Source organism: Populus nigra, chromosome 1 (genome assembly GCF_951802175.1).
Source record: "Populus nigra chromosome 1, ddPopNigr1.1, whole genome shotgun sequence".
Taxonomy (NCBI): domain Eukaryota; kingdom Viridiplantae; phylum Streptophyta; class Magnoliopsida; order Malpighiales; family Salicaceae; genus Populus; species Populus nigra.
In genome coordinates, this window is record NC_084852.1 from 23,699,204 (window position 1) to 23,713,866 (window position 14,663).

Sequence of the window (14,663 nt, forward strand, 5' to 3'; positions counted from 1 at the left end):
GCTTCTATTTCACTTTAGCACCAGTATTCTTGTAAAAAAAAGCATTACAGAGCTTTTTGACATCACACAATGAGATGATGAAAACACGAGAATATCTTCATATATTCAACGAGAAAATTCTAAGAACGGAGGATTTGCTTGAACCCATCACCATTGAAGCCCTAATCAATAGAGTCCATAACTATTTTTTTATGGGAAAGGTTATACACACCCCCTAATAAAAATCTTCTTAGTGTCAAACACTTGAAGGAAAATTACATTAGGGTGGAGGAAGCTAGCATGACCATACATGGCCACGCACATTTCCACACATAAGAAGAGTCTCCACTACGCCATTAATCTCTAACAAAAGCATAAAAAAAAGCATCCAAGTACATTCGTGATTGTCTGACATTCCCTAAGCTCATGACCATACCTCTCACAATGAAACATGTTGATGTATTGGCTTCCATAAAAAAAATAGACTTCCTATAATACCCACATTTAATAAAAAATGATTCAAACACAAAAAACCCTAACAAGTTCTGTCTCTTTCACCATGGTCATGGGCACGACACAAAAAAGTACCTGCACTCATAAAAGAGATAGAAAGATTGATTTTCAAATAGTACCTTCAAGAATTTATAAAAAAGGAGATTCAATGCAAACAAACATGAAACAATCCTCGTGATGTACTACCTTATAGTAGATAAATCTTATAAATTATATCTCCACCATCTTCATGTCTTTTAATGCGAAGGGTCTCGATGAAATTCACTTGGGAGAAATCTCTATTATATCATCAGGTCCTTGCAACCAACTTGTCTTCAAGTCTTAGTGACCACTGTCTTTAGGTCCCCGTGACCAACTATCTTCAGGTCCTCGTGAACAATCATGGATCTTTCTCCTTAACATTGACAAAAATCTCCAACAAATTCAAAAAACAGGCAAACATTCAAAGACATGCCCATACATGTAATATTTTTATGCAAGCATACACTATAAGAATTTTCTCACCTCTTTTGCTCATTAAAGTCTTCCAAACATACATGTTTACAAGAATTTGAGGGGAAAATGATAATCCAATACAATTAATTTTTTTTTTTGTTGAAGCTTGATTGACATCCTAACCAAGCTTCAAATGTGAAGCTTGGTTAAATGGCTCAACCAAGTTTTTTTTGCCTTAGTTGGGCCACAATCCAACTAAGTTACCTTTCTTTCTCTCTTCTCCTTTTCTCCCTCTTCTTTTGGTTAGGCTTAACTGAGGTTTGTGATGCTTGGTTAGGACGGGGCATATCCAAGCTCCACAAAGCTTAGTTAGGTAAAGGCTTAAACGAGCTCCAACTCTGGTTTGTCCAAGCTCCAACTCTGGTTTGTCTGAGCTTGAGCTTTGGTCTAACTGAGCTATTTTTAACCCACCTCGATTTATTATTCATGAATAACACTCTCTACATGTATTTCTCTAGATATTTTTCAGATATTTCCTAAGACTATATATTCTCAAGTTTTGAGAAAGAAGAGAGGATGATTCATCTAAACAACATGACACAGAGAATATTCTCAACAAAATAGAGAATACACATTCCTTCTCTACACAAAAAAATACCATTTTTATTTTCATCTTTTTGAGTTTTTACTTGAGAAAAAACCTAAATACTAACTTAAGCATCGGAGTGTTTCTGGTTCCTTTAGAGACTTGTTTTACAGGTACAACTTAGGCTCATAACCTATTAACCAGGGAAAGTTAATATTTTTCTATGAAGTTTTTCCACGACTTCATCGTTATTATTTATACATTAGTTGAAATAAAGATTGCATGAAATTTTGATATGATGAGTTTTGTATGATTAAAAATGTCGAGCATAATTTAAAAATATTAATCATAAATAAGAGATTAAATAACAGGGATATTTTGATTATACTTTTTAGTATTTTTCATTATAACTTCTATAAATGTTTAGGATTATTAAAATCTCCTTATGTTTTTGTATTTTAATAGATTTGTTATCATTTTTTTATTATGAAAATTTTAATTGTCGCATAGATTATTTTATATATCTAACCTTTATAAAAAAAATTATTAAGAGGCCCCCCCCACACTTTTAATGCTAGATTTTTAGTTTTGCCTTGCTTACATTCCATCATATTCTTCGAAAGATAGTTTTGTCATAACCCATTCCCGAGTTATTCTCTAAATTCACCTTTTTCTTTTAAAAATAAAATAATAATAGTAAGAAAACTAACATTTTGACAAAAACAAGCTAGGAGGATTTCAAATCTAGAAAAAATCAAGCTACAATTTTGGATGGAATCAGGAGTCTAATTGTACCCCTTTGTACCCAAAACAGAAGAGACAATGCGGATTCCAAGTCAAATTAAATAATTTTTAGATGAATCTACATAAAAATTAAGCCTATGGCTAATTTGATTTAATCATCGGCCAAATTGAGAATTTAATTATGTTTAAGAATTAAGTTAGATCCAATTAAAGAATTTAATTAGGTGCAAGAACTTAATTATACTTTAAATGGCTCAAATTAATTTTATTAGGGGCTTAATTGGTGAAAAATTAAGTTTGGAAGCGTAATTTAGGCTTAAATGAGAAGATTGAAATTTTAAGAGATCAAATTTAATTTTTACCAAGTTAATTGGTTCAAATCAGAGGTAAAATTGCAAGAAAATCAAATTTTTAGGGTCAATTAAGAAATTGAAGAAATTTACAGTCAAAGACCATTCTACAAAAGGCGTCGAACTATGGGGACTCAATTGAATGAGATCGAGGTGAAATTGAAGAAAATTGAAAGTTTAATGGTTAATTGAGGATCAAATTGCATAAATCCAAGACCAATGATCAAAATAAAAAAGGCGCTGAAATCTAGGGCTGGCATTGAAGTTTGGCAGGGGTAAAATTGCATAAAATGGAAAGTTTAAAGTCAATTAGGGGTGCAATTGAAAGAAATTAAAAGTTGGAGGACCAAATTAAACTTTGTCCAAATCCCTAAATTAAACCCTAAAAGCCAAAACAACACCGTTTCATTTAAATGAAACGACATGTTTTGATCAAAACGGCATCGTTTTTTTTCCCTGCACCTAAAAAAAAGAAAGAGAAAAGACAAACCAGATGACGTGTTGTCTGGATCTATTCATCTTCTTCATCATTGAAAGTTGCACGGGTGGCCTTCTTTACAAAACATTTAATGTTTCATCTCTCCACCAAATTTGATAAAAATTTGCACGCAAACAATGGCCTAACATCTGATTACATGCTAGTATGGTCTTTTCTGGCCAATTGACACCACAACGGCCTCGAGGCCGTCCCAAAGTAGCCAATCCAACTAGCCCTTCTGTAATAACTTTTTCAGACCATGATGACAACTTTGAACTAATGATTGGGATCCTTTTGGTTTGAGTCAAAGGTTAAGATTTGGCATCCTAAAAGACAACATGTCTTTCTTCCATTCTATATAAATAGGGATGGATTCCATGCCCTGGGGAGGAAGAAATCAGAGGCAAAAATTGAAAAAAAAACCCGACCTTTCCTCTAGTTTTCTCTCTTTTTTTATTGTCATCTTTCTCTCTCTCCCCCCTTCTCTCTCTCTACCATGATCTCAGCCACTCCAACCTTACCCATGTCGTGACCAACAGTGGCCCAACCTCATCCGCCTACCCATCTCCCCATTGGTGATAGAAACCACCACAACTAATCTCTTTCTTCCTCTCAACCGTAGTCTTCTTCTCCTCCTACAACTAACACCAGCTGCCAACTCCTCCCAGTAGTGGTGCCACCATTAACCTCACGACATTCCTCTCTGCATGACCAACCAATTACTCCCCCCTGCATCAAGTAACTTTTCTTCTCCTTCTTGCAATAAAAATCAATCACTGCATGCAAAATGAGAATTCGTTCTGCATACAGAAGTTAATTATAATTAACATGGTCACTGGGTTGGGCCTAACCTACCAAAAAAAAGGGTCTATTGGGCTGCCAGTCGACCCAACTTGACTGAGTCGGGCTGGACCCGTTTTGGCTCAGTCGAATGGCTGGGTCGGGTCTAGCCCAATTTATAATTAATAATAAAAAAAATAAAAAAATTCCAAGGGTCATTTCCAAATATTTGTGATTTTCTCACATATTTTTTCAATAATTTTGTATAATATCGGGCTATATATTTATACTTTAAAATACAGATCCAACATTATAATACCTGGTTTTCTCCGAAACTTTTCAAAAAAAATTGAAAATTTTTAAAAAATCTAGATTAATTTCCTCTTAAAAAAATATTTTATTTTTGTGCATACGACTGAATCCTAAAAGATTTCCTAGCATATCTTCATAAAAAAAAACCTAAAAATTGTATCTTTCTCACGTTTTAAAAATGCAAAAATAGATATCGTAATCAGTTTATGACTATCCATTAGGGTTTGACCAAAATATCAAAAACCCTTCACTAATTATTTTGTTCACTTTATATCTAAAGTGTTAGGGTTTAGCTGTAAACTTTAATATTTAGGGATGTAAAACTATACAGTAGAGCATATCATCAAATATTAAAGATACAAAAACAAAAAATATAAATAAATAAACGCGATGCTAAAATTTAGACTTTAGAGTGGTTAAAATTTATCCTAATAAGGCAGAGACTCTCTTATAAAAGGAGATCTGCCTTAGACCTTAGAAAAAGACTAACAAATATAAATTAAATTAGAAAAACAAATAAACAACAATGTAGCTTACTAGGGTGCATAGGGGGTGATACATATTCCCCTTACACAACCAGTCCTTTACTCGGACTATCGCATACTATAGGTTTTCTAGTAACCATGATACTAGGTGGTGACTCTTGAACCTTATAATCATAACTTTATGATTATACTCAAAACCCTTTCCTTCTCTAACACCTCTCAAGAGGCTAATGATGCCCTCACGTGCGCCTCCCAACAAGCTTCATTTGTTTTTATGAAAAAAAAGATAAAAAATATGTATTGTTTTGTTTTTGTTAGTAAATTTCTTTATTCAATAACTTTTTTTTCCTATAAGCTTTTAGCTTGTTTTGGAGTCTTGACACAACTTTGTATTTCAAGGAATTTTCTTTAACTTGCAAATTTAATTTTTAAGACAATTTGTATTGAAGGATATTTTTGATATATTTTGCCGTAAAAAGTGATAAAGTGAGTGATTAGTACTTAAAAGTGCATTTTTATCAAGGTTTTATATCATCATTTTGCACTTGAAGTATCAATAACTCCTTAACTAAAGCATGTTTTATAATAACATATCTAATTATACAAGATACCTTTAATTTATGGTAAATGTTCATCTTAAATGCAGGCCTATCACATAAATGAAAGAATTGATTGATGAGTTGAAGTACTGAAATTGAAATGACAAAAAGATGGCCAAAGAGATGCTGGTGCAGTCCAAATTGGAACACAGTTCGGTAATTGGGTCATATCTGGAGCTATAGATGTTGGATTTAGGTTCATTTTATATGGATGGAAAGATAAGACATAGGCCTACAACTTTCATGTAGAGTCCAAGATTTAACAAGGCCGTTTTCAAGTCCAAATTGTAGCAACAAAGAAGAAGTCCGAATCTGTCCTGCAGCCCAGACACTGTTCAGTGTTCAGCCCATATCTCAAGTTCTAGAAGTCCAAATGATCTCAAATTTTTACCCTGGAAAGATGAGACAATTTCCTAGAACTTTCATGATTCAAGTTTGTTCAAATTATGACGTCATCAATGACGTTTTTGGCAGACAAGAAGATAAGAATTGTCACCAAGTCAAGATGTGGCCACCCACTCATCAATTAGTCAACAAATCAATAGTTCCGAATTTTGGCCTATAAAAGGAGGCATTTGCCATGTATTTAGGCATCTTGGTTTTCAGATCAAGATCATGCTCTTGCTCTCTCTTTATATTTTGTAATGCTTAAGTTTTGCTTATATTAATCTCTTGCTTATGCTTTTCATTTCCTTTCCTTGTTTATTTATGTTTCTTTCTTTCATTATGTTTAGTTAACTTAATTATGTCAAGGTGAAAAGGGTACACTAATGGTGTAAGAATAAGTATAATATAAACTTAACATGGACCTTAATGTTGGATACTAACATGCTTTATATTTGCTATCTTGTTCACTTATAATACTTTGCTTGTTAAATGGTTAATCTAGATTTATGTTGTATAACACTTGGTACAACAAATACTTGGCACTTTCATAGCCCATACTGTATGGTATAACCGACACCTGAGCTATGAAAGGAACTTGATTTATTGTTAACATAAGTTATAATCATGAATGCCTGAAAACATTTACAAGTATTAGCATTATTCGAATAAGATAGCTAATGTAATCATGTTAACAATTTATAATCTGATTGGAACCTCCTTGTGTGTGGTTTCCAATTGAATAATAAGGGTTTATACTATACTTGTTTGAAATACCATTAGTGGATCCTCTAACCTTGACATTTGTTGTTATCATTGTTTAATCCTTGCGTTAATCTTCTATCTCAAAAGTTCTCATCAACTTCTTCCTCTTCTTCTTCACTATTATTATTATCACTATTATTATTATTATTATTGTTGCTATTGTTGTTGTTATTGTTACTTTTGTATTATTGTTATCTATAATTTATACAATTAACCTCCCTGTAGTTCGACCCCGGTCTTGCCGGGTTATTTATTACTTTGACACTCCTACACTTGGGAGAAGACATCAATCTTTTGGTCGTGTCAAGTTTTTGGCGCCGTTGCCGGGGAGGTAAATTCTTGTACAAATTATAGTATTTATTTTATTTTCTCTTTTCTCTTTTCTTGTATCTAACTTTGTTTCTTTTGTTTTGTTTCTCTTTCTTTTGTTTTCTTCTTCCTTTTATTCTCTTCTTACACGTGCATGAGAGTCTGGTCACGTACATTAAGTGGTAGACTTTGTAGGGTATCCTCATCATTTTCAGAAAATATGGCTGAAGAAGATAACCAATCGCTTCATAATGAGAATAATGAGAATATTCGGGTTAGAACTCTTAGAGACCACATGAATCCCACAAGAACAAGTGCACCCTCATGCATAGTTTTTCCACCAGATGCATCTCATTTTAATTTTAAGACATGCATTATTCAACTTTTACCATCTTTTCATGGCTTAGATTTAGAAAATCCATACTTGCATTTAAGAGAATTTGAGGAGGTTTGCAACACGTATAATGACTCAAATTGTAGCATGAACACCATTAGATTAAAGCTTTTTCCTTTTTCATTAAAAGATAAAGCTAAAACATGGCTACAAAATTTGAGACCTGGATCCATTCGTGCTTGGGATGAAATGCAACAACAATTTTTAAAGAAGTTTTTTCCATCCCACAGAACAAACTCTTTCAAAAGACAAATCATTACTTTCTCTCAAAAACCAGGAGAAACATTTTATCAATGTTGGGATAGGTATCGAGACTTACTTAATACTTGCCCCCATCATGGTTTTGAAACATGGAGATTAGTTTCACATTTTTATGAAGGGTTAACTCCTAGAGATAGGCAAATGGTTGAATTGATGTGCAATGGAACTTTTGAGGATAAAGACCCTAATGAAGCAATGGATTACTTAGATTTGCTAGCTGAAAATGCACAAAATTGGGACACCACAGGTACTTATGAGGCACCAAGTAAAACCCAACCTCATACATCTAGTGGAGGTATGTACAACCTTAGGGAAGATCATGACCTCCAAGCCAAGTTTGCATCTTTAGCTAGAAAGGTTGAGGCACTAGAATTAAAAAAGAGTGGTCAATTAAAATCTGTTCAAGACATTGCATGTCAAATCTGTGAAACCAACGAGCATTCAACCAATGACTGTCCAACCTTGCCTTCTTTTAAAGAATGTCTCCATGAACAAGCCCATGCATTAAACAGTTTTCAAAGGCCCAACCATAACCCATATTCGCAAACATATAACCCTGGTTGGAGAAATCATCCAAATTTCAGTTGGAAGAGTGAGAACAATAATGCTCAAACTTCACAGCCACCGTTTCCAGCACATCATAATTTCCAAAATTCTCATGGATATGCACCTCCTTATGCTCCCCCTCCTAGAAGAAATCTTGAGGAAACATTGCATGCATTTATGGAAAAGCAAGAGGCAATTAACACTCAACTTGCTCAAAGCATGACAGATTTTAAAGATACTCTTGCAAAATTGACATCTGCTCTCAGTTTCCAAGAGAAAGGTAAGTTTCCATCTCAACCACAACAAAATCCAAAGGGGCAATACAATTTGAATGCAGGTAGTTCTGGAAGCCAACACATGGATCATGTAAAATCTGTCATCACTCTTCGCAGTGGTAAGGTTATTGAAAAATCCATTCTTGAACCTTGTGAGAATGATGATGAATCAATCTCTGAGGGTAAGGAAGGGGTTGAATCTGATCATTGCAAAGAAAAGACTGATTCTCTGCCAGCACTTCCATTTCCTCATGCCATGACCAAACAAAGGAAAGTCAATCACAACTCTGAAATCTTTGAAACTTTCAAACAGGTAAGGATCAATATACCTTTGCTGGATGCTATTAAACAGGTTCCTTCTTATGCTAAATTTTTGAAAGATCTGTGCACTATGAAGAGAAAACTGAATGTGAAAAAGAAAGCCTTTTTAGCCGAACAGGTAAGTGCCATTCTTCAGAACAATAATGCATTGAAATATAAAGACCCTGGTTGTCCTACAATTTCTTGCTTTATTGGAGAACATAAAATTGAAAGAGCCTTACTTGATCTTGGAGCTAGTGTGAATTTACTTCCATATTCAGTTTTTCAAAGTCTCAATCTAGGTGAGTTAAAACCAACTTCTGTAACTCTTTTACTTGCCGATAGATCTGTAAAAGTGCCTAGAGGAATAGTTGAAGATGTGTTAGTACAAGTCGATAAGTTCATTTATCATGTGGATTTTATTGTCTTGGACACACAACCTATTGAAGCATGCAATTCATTTCCTGTTATTTTAGGGCGTCCATTTCTTGCAACTTCTAATGCATTGATTAATTGTAGGAATGGACTGATGAAGCTATCTTTTGAAAACATGACATTAGAGATGAATATTTTCAACATTTGCAAGCAACCTGGAGATGATAATGATTTACAAGAAGTAGATCTTATTGAAGAATTAGTTTGTGATCAACTTGAATCTACTTTGAGTAATACTGAGTTTGATGAATTTGAAGATTTGCAAATAACTTATTCTCAGGAAGAAATCACGGATGAAAAAGGCATTAAAAATGTTGATGCGAATCTTTTGTCAAGAGTGACAACAGATTCGATATCTGACATCACACCAACCGATGATTACTTTCCTGACAAATCCTTACTTTCTCTTAGTCCAATGCCTTGGTTTGCTAAAAATATCAATTTCCTTGCCTCAGGAGACTTGCCAACTCATTGGAGTACCGAAGACAAAGGTAAGTTTTTGAATGAAGTGAAGCAATTTTATTGGGATGACCCTAACTTATTCAAACATTGTACTGATCAAATATTTCAAAGATGCATTGCGGACAATGAGGTAAGTAGTGTCATTAAATTTTATCATTCTGAAGCATGTGGGAGTCATTTCTCGTCAAAAAAGACCATTGCGAAAATCTTTCAAAATGGATTTTATTGGCCCACCATGTTCAAAGACACACATGCATTCTGCAAAACTTGTGAAAATTGTCAAAAAGTTGATACTGGTCAAAAAGTTTTGCTTTATAATTCTCGACTCCATTTATTTCCTGGAAAGTTAAGATCAAGATGGAGCGGTCCATTTATTGAGAAACATGTGTATCCTTATGGGGCCTTTGATATTGAGAATTCAAAGAATGACAATGTTTCTAAAAGAAATGGACATCGTTTGAAAACTTACTTTGATAATTTTCCTAGTGAAAATGAATCCATTGGTTTGAATGATCCTGTAGATAAAGGTTGATTATTTTGTTTTTCTCACATTGTTTTTGTGTTTCCTTTTGGTGTGACTCTTGTTTTGCTAGTCTCTCATCCCGGTCAAAAGGCAGATAACGGTACTCCGTGACTTAAGTCGGTTCTTTCAGTTTCCCATAATAACTGATATCTGTCTATATTTGTGCAATTCTTTACTCTTTCTCTCTTCTTTGAATCTCTTCTCCAATTCTCATTTCAAAATGGACACCATTCTTGAAAAATTGAAAAAGTACTTTCCCGCTCTGCCTCAGAATGCGATTACAAAAATTTACTGTGCTAGGTGTGCAAGATTGAAGTTGTTAATGGATCATGGAATTCCTGAAGATATTCGTTGGCTGATTGAAGCAAAGGTCCGATTATCAGGTGAGTCCTCCAATTCTTTCATTTCACACATGCCTGGAACAGGTAAAAGCACTTTTGCAATGAAACGTCGTGCAAAACGACTGAAAGTCTGTCACAAATGTGCCAGATGGACTTGTAATGCAACATGTCGTTCTTTAGGAATGGTATCTATAAACCGTGAAGATAAAATACAATTCATTAAGGATGGCCTGAGTAAGGGGTCTTTAGATAATCTTTTGTTGACCCTTGAGACGCATCCTAGTGGAGATGTGCATCGTGCAATTCATGATTTATGACCCCATTTTCATAAAGAACATGATAGACTTAGTCTTGGGAATCTGACTAAAAAAGACCCTGTTTGCCAGTTTTTAAGAAAACTGGATGGGAAGCCTATCCCCGACCCATAGAGGGCGTTTAAGCCGTTCTTGGACGTAAAACCAAGGGAAGATGTGAGCCACAATCACAACTACTTGTACATACACATGCTTTTTCAAAATAAATAAATAAATAAATAAAGAGAGAGAGAGAGTGTGAGACTCCAGCTGGCCTACATATAGGTGGTATGATTGCATCTTCAATTTCTCATCTATAAAATCTTCTCTTCCTTCCCCTCATTTCTACTCATCCTTTACATTAGACAGATATAGAAGCGTGTAGAAATGGCAGGTTCCTCAAGTTATCACATAAAAAATATTTGTGTTTTCGGTGGATCCAGTCCTGGGAAGGAAATAGCATTTTTAGAAACAGCAAATCATCTTGGTCAGGTCCTAGCTGAGAGAAAGATTCATTTAGTGTATGGGGGAGGCAGCCTTGGGTTAATGGGGGGTGTGGCGATAGCTGCATTTTTAGGAGGTAGTCAAGTTTTGGGGGTCGTCCCTGAAGCTTTAACAAAAGAGGACATCATTGGAAGAACAATTGGAGAGGAACTACAGGTCTCCACAATGTTTGATCGAATGAATACAATGTTTAACCATGCTGATGCCTTCATTGCCTTACCAGGTGGTCTGGGCACATTGAAAGAGATCTTTCATATTTCCTCTTGGGCCCAACTTCACATTCACCATAAACCTATAGGTTTGCTCAATGTTAATGGTTTTTATGATACTTTGTTGTCTTTTCTTGATCAAGCTGTGGAACAGGAATTTCTAACATCTTCGGCATGACAAATCATAATCTCTGCTGCTACTGCTGAACAATTGATCGACAAACTACAATCTTTCACCCCTGTAATTGATCCTTCCATGAGTCGCATCAATTGGTCAACTACAGAAAGCCGTAAAAAGCTTAGATTGGATTTGAGCCTTCGTTTGTGAATCCTTGTGTCTTTTGGTTTTATTTCTCACATAGTATTTTGTTCTATTATTTGTTATATTTGTTTAAGTGTGTTTCAGGTTTGTCAGTGTTCATTGTTTTAGGTGATGTCTTCTATACTCTATCTTTCTACCTTAGGACATTGAGGACAATGTCTCGTTTTGGTTGGGGGGAGAGGGTAGTAGTATTTCAAAAAAAAAAAAAAAAACCAACTAACTGTTTTTGTTTTAAAAACCATTTGGCAAAACTGTTATTACTAGGATGGCAGAGTAAGGGGGAATGACTCTTGAGACGCATCTTAGTAAACATTTTCTAATGGTTATTTGCAATATTCATAACAAGGCCTATTAGAATACTTCTTGAAATATTCAGGTTTACAAACTCTCGCATTGTTATCACTTGGTTTTGCTCCTATACTCATTTAACAAATATTCTTAAACCTTTATTTTCACACACACACTTTAACATATGATTGTGGGTTGCACATTGGATTATTACATTATTTATGTTCTTTTGTTAAAGGTAACAACTAAGGGATAGGGATAGTCTATAATTTCCAAAAAACAAAAAAATAAAAAGCAAAAAAATAAAAAAGAGAAAAAAAAATAAAAAAAAATGATGATAATAAAAACGTAGATAAGTTTGGTTTCGTAGCCTCCCTAACCTAAACAATTAAGCCCGAAGGGGTGTTTTAACACCTAATACCCTAAAGTCAACTGACTTGGGAGCTATTGGCCCAAAGCTTGTTACATGGGTTAAGGAGAAAAGCTTAAGGGAATCAAACATTGCACTATCTACGTATCAGTATCTGCAACCCGAGTTACTAAGCTCGTAGGGGTGTCTCAACACCTAATGCCCTAAGATCAACTGGTCTGGGAGTCATTAGCCGAAAGCTCGTTACATGGGTTAAAGATGCATTGTGTTTTATGTTATATGTATAGATATTAAAAAAAAAAGTAAAGTAAAATAAAATAATCCCAACCTAAGGAAGTTAACCTTAAACATTAGAACAAAATATTGTTTTCTTCCAACAAAAGCCCCATCATCTATGTTTCATACATTGAGCACATAACAAGGAAGGTTTATTAATATTTTGTTTAAGAGGTATTGAGTAGATATATAAAATTTAATGAGAGTTTGTTTATCTGGATAGATTAATGGAAATTGAATGATGAATGCCTTGCTTTGTGGAATTTGCAAATTGTTTTTCTATTTTAACGTTTTAATTACTAGGGACTAGTAATAAGCTGGTTGGGGGGTGTGATTAGTACTTAAAAGTGCATTTTTATCAAGGTTTTATATCATCATTTTGCACTTGAAGTATCAATAACTCCTTAACTAAAGCATGTTTTATAATAACATATCTAATTATACAAGATACCTTTAATTTATGGTAAATGTTCATCTTAAATGCAGGCCTATCACATAAATGAAAGAATTGATTGATGAGTTGAAGTATTGAAATTGAAATGACAAAAAGATGGCCAAAGAGATGCTGGTGCAGTCCAAATTGGAACACAGTTCGGTAATTGGGTCATATCTGGAGCTATAGATGTTGGATTTAGGTCCATTTTATATGGATGGAAAGATAAGACATAGGCCTACAACTTTCATGTGGAGCCCAAGATTTAACAAGGCCGTTTTCAAGTCCAAATTGTAGCAACAAAGAAGAAGTCCGAATCTGTCCTGCAGCCCAGACACTGTTCAGTGTTCAGCCCATATCTCAAGTTCTAGAAGTCCAAATGATCTCAAATTTTTACCCTGGAAAGATGAGACAATTTCCTAGAACTTTCATGATTCAAGTTTGTTCAAATTATGACGTCATCAATGACGTTTTTGGCAGACAAGAAGATAAGAATTGTCACCAAGTCAAGATGTGGCCACCCACTCATCAATTAGTCAACAAATCAATAGTTCCGAATTTTGGCCTATAAAAGGAGGCATTTGCCATGTATTTAGGCATCTTGGTTTTCAGATCAAGATCATGCTCTTGCTCTCTCTTTATATTTTGTAATGCTTAAGTTTTGCTTATATTAATCTCTTGCTTATGCTTTTCATTTCCTTTCCTTGTTTATTTATGTTTCTTTCTTTCATTATGTTTAGTTAACTTAATTATGTCAAGGTGAAAAGGGTACACTAATGGTGTAAGAATAAGTATAATATAAACTTAACATGGACCTTAATGTTGGATACTAACATGCTTTATATTTGCTATCTTGTTCACTTATAATACTTTGCTTGTTAAATGGTTAATCTAGATTTATGTTGTATAACACTTGGTACAACAAATACTTGGCACTTTCATAGCCCATACTGTATGGTATAACCGACACCTGAGCTATGAAAGGAACTTGATTTGTTGTTAACATAAGTTATAATCATGAATGCCTGAAAACATTTACAAGTATTAGCATTATTCGAATAAGATAGCTAATGTAATCATGTTAACAATTTATAATCTGATTGGAACCTCCTTGTGTGTGGTTTCCAATTGAATAATAAGGGTTTATACTATACTTGTTTGAAATACCATTAGTGGATCCTCTAACCTTGACATTTGTTGTTATCATTGTTTAATCCTTGCGTTAATCTTCCATCTCAAAAGTTCTCATCAACTTCTTCCTCTTCTTCTTCACTATTATTATTATCACTATTATTATTATTATTGTTGTTGGTATTGTTGTTGTTATTGTTACTTTTGTATTATTGTTATCTATAATTTATACAATTAACCTCCCTGTGGTTCGACCCCGGTCTTGCCGGGTTATTTATTACTTTGACACTCCTACACTTGGGAGAAGACATCAATCTTTTGGTCGTGTCAGTGAGCTATGGAGAATATATTAGGATAGAAGGATGTATGAGAATAAAGAATAAATTTTCATATATAATGACTAATTGGTTGAACATGGTCATATATATTAGAGACTATCACACGGATACATGCTCACTGTATTTTGGTTATGCTAGGGATACTCATGATACTTAGGAGATGATAAGGATGGATGTGGTACATATTTGGAATTAAACTTGTAACATTTTCTAAAAAATGGATAAGCGATGATGTCCTAAAAT